Source organism: Paralichthys olivaceus, chromosome 20 (genome assembly GCF_024713975.1).
Source record: "Paralichthys olivaceus isolate ysfri-2021 chromosome 20, ASM2471397v2, whole genome shotgun sequence".
NCBI classification, from domain to species: Eukaryota; Metazoa; Chordata; class Actinopteri; order Pleuronectiformes; family Paralichthyidae; genus Paralichthys; species Paralichthys olivaceus.
Genome location: NC_091112.1, coordinates 6,721,853 through 6,734,669, shown reverse-complemented (window position 1 = coordinate 6,734,669; position 12,817 = coordinate 6,721,853). Strand labels below are relative to the sequence as shown.

General features: G+C 41.7%; 1 long non-coding RNA gene across 2 annotated transcripts in view; it reads right to left on the bottom strand.

Moving 5' to 3' along the window:
• Positions 1-125: 125 nt before the first annotated feature.
• The window catches only part of LOC109638857 (uncharacterized), a 27,149-nt gene continuing 14,457 nt past the window's right edge, over positions 126-12,817 (bottom strand). Inside the window, exons 5-7 of one of the 2 annotated variants that reach the window (XR_011239608.1) lie at positions 11,638-11,714; positions 2,250-2,325; positions 126-375 (exon numbers count right to left, since the gene is read on the bottom strand). This is a non-coding gene — a long non-coding RNA (uncharacterized lncRNA). The remainder of the gene's footprint in view (positions 376-2,249; positions 2,326-11,637; positions 11,715-12,817) is intronic. The other variant, XR_011239607.1, reaches the window with a different exon arrangement.

The following is a 12,817-nucleotide window of genomic DNA, read 5'->3' as shown; positions in this document are numbered from 1 at the left end:
TGATTTCTCGGAGAATCAATTATGGATCTTGATGAAGAACAACGGACATGTTTAGAGAACTGATCTTTATGAGTGTGTGCAATTTGGAGACAAGCCTGAGTCTTATTTAAAAAGGATGTGAATGATTTAGAAGATAAACTTTATTAACCACACAGGTACAGTGAACAGATGTATAGAATAGATGAGTAAACTTAAGAAATGAGCAATAACTGGCCTGATACATACGATATAATAATCTATCATCTACTGCGTATAAAATAAAGTCAGAAATCAAAATGAACACTATACATACTTATTAATATTACGAGTGTGATGGTGGTAAATCATCACGTCTGTCAGCATCAGTTCCAGCTCGCTCTTGTCTTTCCTGTGCGTCTCCACAGAGGGGAACCATGTCGACAAGAGAACAAAAGGCATGAGGGGAGAAAACGAGAAGAAAAAGCAAAGAAGAGACAAATTAGAGAGAGGTAGATTATGTCGTGGAGGGGGGGGGGGGGGGGTAGATGAGGGGGCAGAGGATGAGGTGAGTGATGAGGTCAATGGAGAAAGGCAAGAGACGAGACAGAGAGAGACATGCAAATTGTGTTTGTATGTGAGTGAGAGGGGGGGAGAGATAGAAGGAGAGAGGCTGTCACTTCAAAAGAGGGAGAGAGAGGCTGAGGGAAAATGACAGACATGGCCGAAGGAAAGGAGAGGAGTGTTTGAGAAAGACAAACCCTGAGAGACTGAGCGATGAACCCACTGGCCCGTCTCACCCCCTCTATCCTCCCCCTCTTCTTCCCTCTCCTCCTCCCTCCCTGTGTGCTTTGCCATGGTTACCAGACAGTGCTCCCAATGCAGCCAGTTAATGTGTTTTTCAGCGGCGGTCCCGAGCTGGGTACTAATGTGTCTCGGTCTGTCTCCCGCACAATCAATGTCAACTGTCCTGGGATGCACAAACACACACAGGCTGCGAGCCAGGGAACACACTGACGCCCCGGCTGAGTCGGGGGCGAGAGTCCGACAGAGCGACCACATCGCTTTCATTTATTCGCCTGGAAACTGCCGGATGTGTGTGGTCAGACTTGTGATGCACCTAATATCACATGTTGATGGTTTCTGCACTGACTTAATTCATGACTCTGTGACCAAAAACATTTTCTCCTCTTGCTACCAACATAACAGAAAACAACTGACTACACATTGAATTCTTTTATGAACACATTACTTAACAAAAACAACACAAAGAGTTTTTAACATTTCTTTAATTTTATTGTGATATTTTCTTTTAATTAAAAAGGGAACATCTGAACATCCAGAGAGGGGAGCATTTCATTCATATGTAGAAATTAAATCAAAATTAAAAGTGAGCAAAAGAAAATGAATCAGCAACTATTTGAATAATCAACTAATTTTTTAATAGAGTTAATATTCAAACATCTTCTGTTTTGTAACATAACAATCTGATATGTCACGATCAAACTAAATAGTAGTAGCCCTATAAAAATGAAAATTTTTACTCCTTCTAACCCGAACAAAAGATGATGTGAGGACCTTAAAAAAATTCAAAGATCAAGCTGATGACACTTTGCTTTTCTTTTAATAGAGTTTTTCCAGTCTGCGGTCATATTCAGCTTCCGTGAACTGATTTAAAAATCCCATGTGAATCATACATCGGGGTCACGACCTCTGGCTGCCTTCTTATTGAACTGTGTAAGCACAAAGCTCGCCAAAAAGGCACTGCCCCCTCCAGAGAACCATGTCGTCTCTTCTCAGCCCTTCCTGATATCAGAGGAGTTTGGGAAATTCTCTCCAGACGACTTCATGCAGTCATAACATCTTCATTCTGACTGTTCACTCTGATCTATCACACTTTTCATGATTTTAAAAAGAGGATAACAAGTTGTCTGGCAACATGAAAAGTTTTCTCTCAGTCAGGAAATGTCGTGGTCTCCAGAAGCAGCTGCATGCACCTTTGTTCCCAAGGACCTCACCTGTGACCTTTCATATCATCACAGGTTAAGGGTCTCAGGGACAAAGATGCACACTGACACACACTTAAATCCTACTGGGAGTTATATACGATGTTAACATTAAAAAAACATATTTCAGTGACGTATGAATAATTTTATCGAGCAGGCTCAGTGAGATTAACTTTAAATCTGCATATTAAACATTTTTTATTACTAACAGACACACAGCATTTTATATTATAACGAAAAATATTCTCCAAAATAAGAGACAGTTATTGCGTCATATTTGATTGTTACCGTTATCTATGCCGATGCAGTCCGACATGAAATGTTTCGTCTGGACGGGTCTGCTCAAACACGACTCGATCACATCCTGCAAGAGAAAGAGACAAAGGTTAAAACATGTAAATCCACATGTAAACATCGATTGTCGTGGCGTTATTTATCCGTTCATTTCATTTTCGGGGCCCTTTCACTGTCTTTCCTCCTGACATAGCCAGCGCCTGTTATTCAGTGCGGGTCTGTGCAGTGAAACGTTCCAATGAAATGCCCCCTGCTGGCAGACAGATAGACAAAGCATTTGACGACACACACACGCACGCGCTCGCAGAGGAAAATCCTCAAATTTAATGTATAAATCTGGATTTGCATATGGGATGAGCATATGGCCGTCCAGCCTGTACGAGCACTAAGCTCCAACAGAGCGGTCAAACAGTTCATAGACACACACACACACACACACACACACACACACACACAACATCGTCTCTTTGCATGTGCTCACGCATGGAGCGTCCACAGACAGCTGTGCCTGCAGCCGCAGACAACACTGTCATCTTACATTTTCCTACAGGCCTTGTGATCTCACAAGATTATGCAATCCCCCATGACACCCCCCCCCCTCAAAAAAGAGACGTTCAGCCTTGAGGGAGCAGCACTGATTTTACTCCTGCACAGACAAGATAAATGTCACAAGAGCCTGACACTGCAGATGCCACATGCAGAATATGAGCCTGCGTTCAAACAACTGCTTCACAGCTGAAAAACTCCATTTGCATCACATCGACAACTCTATCGTCCGACAACAATCCAGGAAATGTCTCCAACTTACTGTCTGCCCAGGTGTACACACACGCATACAATCAAACAAACACGCAACAACTACACAAAGGAACACAGAACATAAAGCGTTTCGCAGCCTGTGTGAGAAATGACACCAGCTCTCTCCGTTTCCTCTTTGTCTCTGTGCTTTGAGATATTTTCCTCTGTCCCAGTTTCATCAGCTCCTCTGCTGCTCTGTAAAGCGCCCGAGACAAAGAGCCGTGGATCGAGAGAGAATGGAGTAAAATATTCTCATTTCAAAAAAAGAAGAAAAGAAGGTGCACACAGATGAAGGGAAGACGGCGAGTGGTCGTGGTTGGTCGAACTGTCTCTCGTTTGTTAGCCGTCCCGCTCAAGTCATTGTGAACTCACCATTTGTCTTTGCCTGGTGTTCCTTACATGAACACGCACGCCCGCATACAACAAGTGCACACACACACCGAGCACAGCACGATGAGTTATTGATCCGTTTTCCCCCTGAGAGAAAAAAAAGCATCAATTAATCCAGTGGTAAAGAAAATAACGCTTGATAAAACCTATCCTGCCCCATCTTCAGTCTTCCTTTCCTCTGAGCGCTGCACACGACGGCGAATAGAAAAGCTATTCCCCTCTCACTACCCCTCCATCTCTCGCTCTCCTCTTTTTGTCTCTCCTCTTCTTCTATCCCTCTCTCAGGCGCTGTCCCTGGCTCTGTTTTGTGCCCGTTTCCCTCTGCCAAGTCACATCACTAATTCTCCAGGCAATTAGAGTCCGAGCAAGCAATGTGTATGAGGCAGGTAAGCCAGGCACACACACAACACACACACACACAAAAAACACACACACACGCACACACACAGAGTAAAAAACACACAGACAATTGCATTGATTCCATTATCTGGTGCTGTACCACTTCCACCAACCCCCAACAACCACCAACAGCGCCTCCATCTATGACCCTCTGCTTTCATAAATCTGTGTCACCTACATACACCACACACACACACACACACACACACACACACTTATGCAAGCATGCAGTATCTCAAGCTATCGCTCTTTCTTCTTCTCTTGCCTGAACACTCTATTACTCTGTCCCAACCTCCCCCTGCTCTGTCTCAGCCCTTCCCCTCATTCCCTCATCCTTCCTATACAACCCCCCCAACCCCTTACATTTTTTTCTAGGCATGACGTCCCATCTCACCCATTTTTCAGCGCACATTCACACGACGCCGTGTCTCTCTACACGGGTGTCTGTTACACTGTTTGTTTGCGTGTGTTTGAACTTGCGCTGGTATGTTTGAGCATCTGGAGGAGGAGAGAGGAGAGAGTCAACGAGTGTGAGGTGTGTGCGCATGTCCTTTTGCACTGCTGTGAACACGTGCATCTGCGTTAGAGGTAGTCTGTATGTGGGGAGGGGGTTGGGGGGGATCTCACAGACGGAGGCTGTGGATTTTAAACAGCGTGAGGAGCAAAGCCACAGCAAAGCCCAAAGGTGATTAACCTCCCAGCCGACGTGACCACAAAACTGCGGCTCTTCTTCCATATTTCATCAACACACCAGGCTGCATTTTGCACAGTTCATCACATATCAATCTCACCGCCTTGGTTGCACCAATTCCCAAATAACCACTTTCATGCAGTGAGCGATAAGAAAGCTGTCAGTTCACCGTGAAATAAAATCATTGAACTTTGAAAAAAAACATTTTGTAAAATTTGCTTAAATAATTTTCAATTAAAAAACGTGAATTATTTCAATGTGTTGAGTAGCGATGACACAGAATACCATATGATAAACTTGAGTGGAACCAACAAGAAAATAGAGCTGTTAAGAGGAAGAAATATCTGTCAGCCACACGGATGAAACGATGGTGTTAAAAATAAAAACTAACACGGATTTACTGACACTGTTTTTAATGTAGTTGGTGGCAGGCGGCTCTATTGTGACTGTATTTCCTCTGGAGTCAGAACATGCCGGGGAGTCGTCTCTTTGTGTGCGCACAGAAAAAGAGCAGTGCTCGGCAGAGATTGCTGATATATGCTCTTTTTTCCCCTCCTCACTGGAGCACTGCAACGCAATGCGGATACTGAGTGTCTGAGCCACTAGCCAGACACACTGGGGGACAGGGGGGAGGGAGGGGGAGGGGGGGCAGGAAGGAGAGGATGGGGAGAGAGGAAGGAGGCGGAGGCGGTAAGCAAGTTCATGCACAGCCTCGAGTTTCAGGACACAGTGGCACTAATGTCTGGCCGTCTTTATCTACCATTACTACAGAAGATCATTATTTCAACTGAATAAACACAACAGCTAGATGAAACTCTTTATATTCGTACATTTGTGTCATGATAATTTTAACTGTTGATGGATCTGCAGCTTATCTGATTTACAGCAGCAGAAACAACCCTGACACACAAAGAAATAATTTAAAATACGAGTTCTCTACAGGGCCGACCTTTTTTAGCATCCCAGCATAATGTCCTCTAAAGAGACACTGTGTGTTTGTGCGCAGCTGCTAAGAAACAGCTATCGATAGCTGGCTCTATACCCCATTGGACTGCACCAAATAACAAATCAAACAGCACTGCAGAGCAAGGTGGGTATATTGACGTCTGGATTAGTCGGACCTTGACAGCAAAACCTAATTAGTATTTCAGATGTTTATGTCAGTGTAGAAGTAGTTTGTAGCCTGTTTGCATGAAATTCTTATTATTGTGAGGTTGGAATTGAATTTGTCGGAGAATATATGTAGAGTTTTATTCACCAGTATACCAGACGCTTGGTTATAGAGATAAAAAAATGTTTCAAATGTACAAGACACATACAAAAAGCTAGTTAACTGTATAAAATGGATCAACTTCATTATATTATCTTGTTTAATATCACGTACAGCTCTAAAATCCCCTGAATCCCCTTTCCTGTATTACTTTGTCGTGTTCCTATTCTGAAACCCTTTTCTCCTTTTTCCGTGTCTTCGTACTCACCACTTCAAGCGGCCCGGGCACCGATGGCGTTCATACGAAGTGTGTGTGACTCCGCAGGGAAAGCTAGAAGGTTGTACAGTTATCTCCAGGCTGTTTATTATGCGAAACCATACAACCAACTACCTCACACTGCAGAGCACCGGAGCAGGGTCAGCGCTGGAGTCTCTTCCTCCTCCACGCAGAGTCTTCTTTCTGTCTGGCTTTGTCTGTCTCTGCCTGTCTGACGTCCCACTAATATCTCACATCTCATTCATCATTATCTGAATTCATCATAAAGCTTGAGATGAATAAAAATCAATACATGTTTCAGAATCTTTTCAAATATTATGTTTACCATGTAGATCCAACCAAAATCAATCAATATAATATGACTGCATACAATAAAGCTGAGCCTGTGGCTGTAATATTTAAGTTTCATATTGGGATATTGCTGGAATTTTGAGGAATAACAGCTAAGACTCACTATCTACACACTCCATGCATTTTTGTGGACTTGTCTCCCTCTTGTGGGTAGACACTGAACATAGACCCCCCCCCAAACCCAGTCCCCTCCCACAAGAGGCCAAGGCTGTCTCCGAGTACAAAGACGAGCACTTAACCTGCAGTTGCTTACTGTAGGCGTCTGCCTGACCTACTTCTGCAAGTGGAGCTGATGGAATCTTCCATATCCTCAAAGACTCCATTCAGCAACACCGAGCAGCGCCTCATTGTCATCCTGAGGTTAAACTCGAATCCTCCTCCTCTGTTGTCAGTCCACTAACTTTAGTTCAGATATCACTCCTTCAGGAACGTCATGTCTCTTCTGCACTATGGTGGTGTTTTAACTCAACATATTAGATACTACTGGTCCTGTTTCTACATCGGCCAAGGAGGTTATGTTTTCATCTGCATTTGTTTGTTTGTTAGCAAGATTACACAAAAACTACCAGACTGATTACCATGAAACTTGGTAAAGTGGTGCAGTAAGGGTCAGGGAAGACCTTACTAGATTCTGATCCAGATCACTTATGTCTATCAATTATTATTGTCTTTAATATTGTCTTAATGTTTTTATGTCTTATTTAAGGCATTGATTGTTGCCTTGTTGGAAGCTGTAATAAAAATAACCCTGCCTTCTCTTTCCAAGGCTTCAAATTATGTGCTTGTGAAAAAACACCTTAGGGCTTTGTCTAATTATTTTTGCAATTTTCCAAAATAGACTTCACGCCCATCTGTCCAGGTGTGCAGAGCTGTGAAAGCAGTTTGAGCTTTTTTATTCACTATGAATACTGAACACAAGAAATTAACGTCTGTCAGGCAAAAAAACTGGAAAACTTGCGCTGCATTATGCCAAATTTGTATGATTCATTGCATCTCTATGACTTTTGCCCCACCTTCAGGTGTGCCCCTTTAAACAGGTATGTCATTTTTTTAAATTTACAACATGCAATCTGTGATTTGCAGCATGAAATAAGTTCTACTTTTGCAAATGAATTAATCATAACAAACCATACTTGTGGCCGATGCGTTAACAAGAGACAGCCCTGTAGGACTTGAAAATACATCTATAATATATGTGATCCTGTCATAGCTTGCAATATGCATGTGTGCAGGTCACTTCATTCAAAGCATTTTAGGATCACGTTTTTGTGTATTTCTGTCTCTCTCTCCACCTAGCAACCACATCAAGGTAAAATATTCTCCAAGCCTTGAATAGCTGCAGTAGGTCTCTTTGTATTAATGAGGCCAAACAGTGTCACAGGAGTGAAGCACCCTACAGAGTTCTGCAGTACTACAGAGAAGCCAGTAAATAATGCTGGCTGAGTGTCGCCTGTGGAAATGGCCATGCCTCTTACAAGCCGTGGATGGGCCGAATATGAGCCAGTGGAAGAATGTGTGGAAGAATGAATTAACTTTTCAGACAATAAATGATAGATTTGTCCACTTCATGTCTGTCAGTTTGTGTTTTTTCTATTTCACATTTAAACAGGATAAGTTAATTTGCACTATTTAATGAGGCATTCATGGTGAGGCAGGAATCGGTGCATTCTGGAGCAGTTTTCAGTGTAACAAATCTAATGGCTGAGTAATTGAATGACAATTTGGAGTATCAGCACTATCCAGTCAATCTCCCTCATTATCCTCCATAAATAATGGGGCACACCCACACATCGACATCGACATCTAGCTAAGGTGATCTCCTGCAAAAGCAGCAAATTGGCCGTTGTTAGCAGTCAGTGTCTGTGTTTTGACACTTCGTGTGTGAGCCTCAAGGACTCATTGATGACTTGCAGAGTTGTTAGGCCTCCTATTCATCGTGGTCAATGCACCAAAAATACAACCTGAAAGTCTTAAATGACTGAGGCCTCACTGATGAAGCTGGATTCAAACACACTGCTGGTAAATCATTGATTCCTCAAGAAAGTAACTCACTCCATCAGCTTCCTGGACCTGAACTGCATATTAATATAAATCACATAGGACATATATACAAATATGTATAATATGATGAATGGCTATGATGAGTCTGGTTCTAGTACACTACAGAGATAAAAGCCATTTGTTATAAGCCTAACTTTGTTAACATTTACCATTTATCTATCAGGAGATGAAAAATGAGCCAAGTAAGTGTTAAATTTGAAAGGATTGGTAGCTGCATGTGCTTGATAAAGACATAGTTTTTTCTTTATTGGCCAGCTTCCAAATACAAACCCTTTCACCTCGCCTCTCTCCACTGCCCTCTGCCATGCTAAAAGCCCACCCTCCACCTTCCCCTTTATTTTCTTTCTCTGGCCGTCCTCCTGCCTCTCTAAGTGCCTCTTATTTGTCCTTCATCACCAAACATTTCAGGGCTCAAAATCTTTTCTAACTTTTTTTTCACAGAAAATCTCTCTGTTCATACCAACAAAGTCCCCCACGCACCCCCGTTCCCCTTGATTCCTCTCCTCCCCTTCTTTAACCTCTCTCACCGTCTCATTCGCAGTCGAATCACGCATGAATGCGGCATGGTTGTGCCAATGCCAGCTCTTTGCCAATCTGCTTGGGTGTGTTTGTTTGCCAAAGTGAGTCTGGTGGGAAGCCCCTGCAGGCTGGTGTCGGGTCAGGTGAAGCTTTGTGAGAATTACAATTTACCCTCTGGAGAGAGCGAATAAAAATTAATCATGTTGAGCCAAAGTAAATATTTAGGTACGCCTAAAATCCCTAAGAAAACTGGTTCCGCCACCACCAGAAATACTAGTTAGTTAAGCAAACTATTAATATTTTATTAATGTACAATGCTGGTTAACTGTTGTGTCTAAGATGTTATACGGACGTCTGCCACTAGCAGCTGCCTGGTTTTACCGAATTTACAATACGGTTGTATGTTGGCTGTTTTAGAATAAAATGTCATATTATGACTCAATGGAGTCATAATATTCAGCATGGGCATTTGGACATTAACCTGCCAGGTAATAAGGTTGCTGGTGTAAACACAATTTACAACATTGTTCTATCACTTCCAAAAGTATTTGGTGATTTTGGCCCATGAGCAAAATTAAAAATAGCATGTTCCTGTAAATCTCTCAAATTTAATTTATTATTAATTCAATTTGTTGATTTAATTTAAATTTTAATCATCATATCCAAGAATGGCTTTGGGGATATGGATTATCAGGCACATGATCATTATGTGTTAATCTCCTAACAGCAGCTGAGACAATACTGAGTGACAACAAACTGTTTCTCAGTCATTACTGGGAAAATCCACTGTATGTGTTTAAGATTTTGTGAAATGAAAACCGGATGTAGGTGCTTCTTCATTAAGATTACACCAAAGTATCTACATTAAAAATAATAATACATATGACCATATTTAAGTTTCTTTGTTGATTAGTTTCAGTTTTCATAACAAAATAATTACCAAATCGACAACAATACTACAATACAAACGTATTTGTCTGGAATAAACTACTTTTCTAAATCAAATTGAACAATTTTAATATGAAATTTTATTTTATATTTTCGTATAAATAAAACATTTGGAACCATGACTTCTATGACTTATAGAATTTAATATATTTTGTGTATATTTTTTGACACAATCGATCTCTAGATTTTGAGAACCGTAAATATTCTGTTGTCTTCAAAATTAAATCGTCAAAAAATACCTAAAACATTTAGGCTTTGATGTATAAGATAGAACAAAGATTTTAGGTGGATTTCAACCACTCCTCGTCTTTGAGAAGTGACGCACGGAGACTACCACCCAAACAATGTAGGGGCAGGAGCGAAATCTGCCCGGTGACAGCAGTTGTTAACTGCAGCTATGAATTGTCTGGCAAGTGCCACCTCAACAGGAATGCGGGGCTCAAAGTCGGGACCACAGACCAGCGCTGATCCTGCTGATTTTACTGAGGGACACACACTGTTTAGGAGAACGCAATTGAAGATAAATCACTGAGTAACAGTTATAATAGGATGAGATAGACGAGTGACTGTGAGTATCTGGAGAGAGAAATAGATAATAAATTAAAATATTCTTAGAAAACGTGTCCAACATTGAAATTTAATTTAGCAGCATTCCGGGATCAGTCCTTTCCAAGAAACATTTCTAAGAAAGCAATTATTTAGAGATGGAGAATGAACATGCTTTCCATCAAAAACAGGATGTTACCCTGTGTGGTGAGGACTCGGACCTGAGATCCCCATCGATACTAATGCAACTCTTCAGTCAGATGATAGCTTGGTGCAGGGACAGAATACGTGTCTGCTACTTACAAACCATACATTATTAGCTCTCAGGATAAAATGAGAGTCCGTAGTGCAATTTCTCCCCCCCCCCCACACTCTTCTCGTACCTTATTTACAAAGGCAGAAAATGTTACCATGGGAACACACTACTAGGCAACCTCCCTGGCTTGGCATGATGCCCAATGGTTGCTAGGGCACTGTTGTCAGTGGCTATTGGGCTGTGTGGGCCAGTCTGCATGTGTGTGTGTTCTACATGTGTGTGTTGCTGTGTGAGAGTAGGAGAGGCGTTGTGTGCACATTCACCAACCACGTCTCAGCGTGACAAAAATGTACATTAACAGTTGAATGTTCTTTTTCCATAATGGCTGCTTTATATGTACCCAGTATGTCATTATTTTTTATATGTACCATTTTGAATTGGTTTTCTTGATGGTTTGACTCTGTGGCTGACAAATAATGGGAGGCTGCTATGAATTGTTCTTCTTGTGTTAAAGTGTGTTTGTATAAGATAAATAAAAAGAGAGAATAATCATGCATGCACTTACACAAAGTCTCACATGCAGTCATACTGAATAACAATAACATGCATGATGGCTCTCAGCTTTAATCTTTTTAGGTTGTCTGTATTTAATGGTGGTTATATGACAATTTTCCTTCATTACGTATTTATGGTGAGAACAAAGTTATGTTTGATGATAAGAATAAAAATAAAAGAGACATAGAGGGAGTGTCAGAAGAAAAAGGACATGAGAGACATGGAAATGTTAGTGACTCTCTGTATACTTGGTGCTGACTTTCTCCATCACAAGCTCTGATCTCTCAAGCTGTTTGCTCTCCCTTTCATTTCAGTCAGATTTCAAAGAGTCTTTGTTGGTATGAACGGGAAGCAACGGGAAGATGTTGCCAAAACATTTACCTCATAACCGGGATCTAGTCTGAGGCTTTTCCCATGGCTCTGCTCTCACTGGGGAGCTTCAGTTGACCATGGCATTCCTGAAATCAGCAGAGCATCATGCAGATTATTAGCATACCACAGGAAAGGAATGGGAACATCAATTAATACACTGGGCCATGAAGTTGGATAAGTAAATAAATAATGTCAGCCATTCTTGACACAACCCGATCTGGGCTTTGAGCCAGGCCACATGGCCAAGTAGTGCTGTTTTCAGCAGAAATCTTCCTGGGCACAATCATGAAAGAATAGTACGACACAGTTAAATCAGAGAGGACCCATCCCCGATTAGAGATCAAGCAGTCGCCATCACAAAGAAGTGGATGGAGACACGAGCATTTATGACGGAGGACGCATTGTGTGACACTGAGTGCAGAGTATGACAAAGTGGGATAAAATGGTGAGAATTAATACTGTGTCATCCACAAAACATGAATGAGAGGGTGCAAAAATACACATACAGAGGATACGGTTAAGACAACGTGATGAATAATACATTAAAATGTTAGAAAATACAATGAGACATAAATTAAACAGCAGCCAGCCAAACAAATGCAATAATTATGAAACTGCAACACCATGAAAGACAACGGAGACCGAGATGTGCTGCTTTTGTGTTGGTGTGTGCTCATTAGTTCCCACATGTGTATGTATAATGGGTCTGTGTGTTCCTGTCTGCATGCATTTAGGGAGTGTGAGTATTGCCTGCGGTGCATTTTCTCTAATATTAGAGAGGAAGCACAGCGTCTCCCCCCTTCTTTCCCCCCCGGCCCTTTGAACTTAAGTTGCTGCTGGAGATGCTTTCTCACTGAGCACAGCATGTCCTAGAAGGAGGTCAGAGGGCAGGACAAACAGTCTGGCTTCATGGCAACTTGATGCCACCAACCAAACGTTTAAAGTGGCTGCTGGAGCAGAAAGAGTTGTCAACATGTCAGAGAGACCAGACTCTCTAAACGCTGAATCAAAGGATTCACATATATTTTTGTATCATAAAATTCCGTAGAAAAACCAAAACCAACAATGACTTGATCCTAATGATGAATAATTGTGTTCCTCTGTAAAACTATGGTGTTGAACAGAATCTAAAGCACCTCAACACACCAATGCACTGGATGTTCTTTCATTAACCTGGACGTCTGTAGCT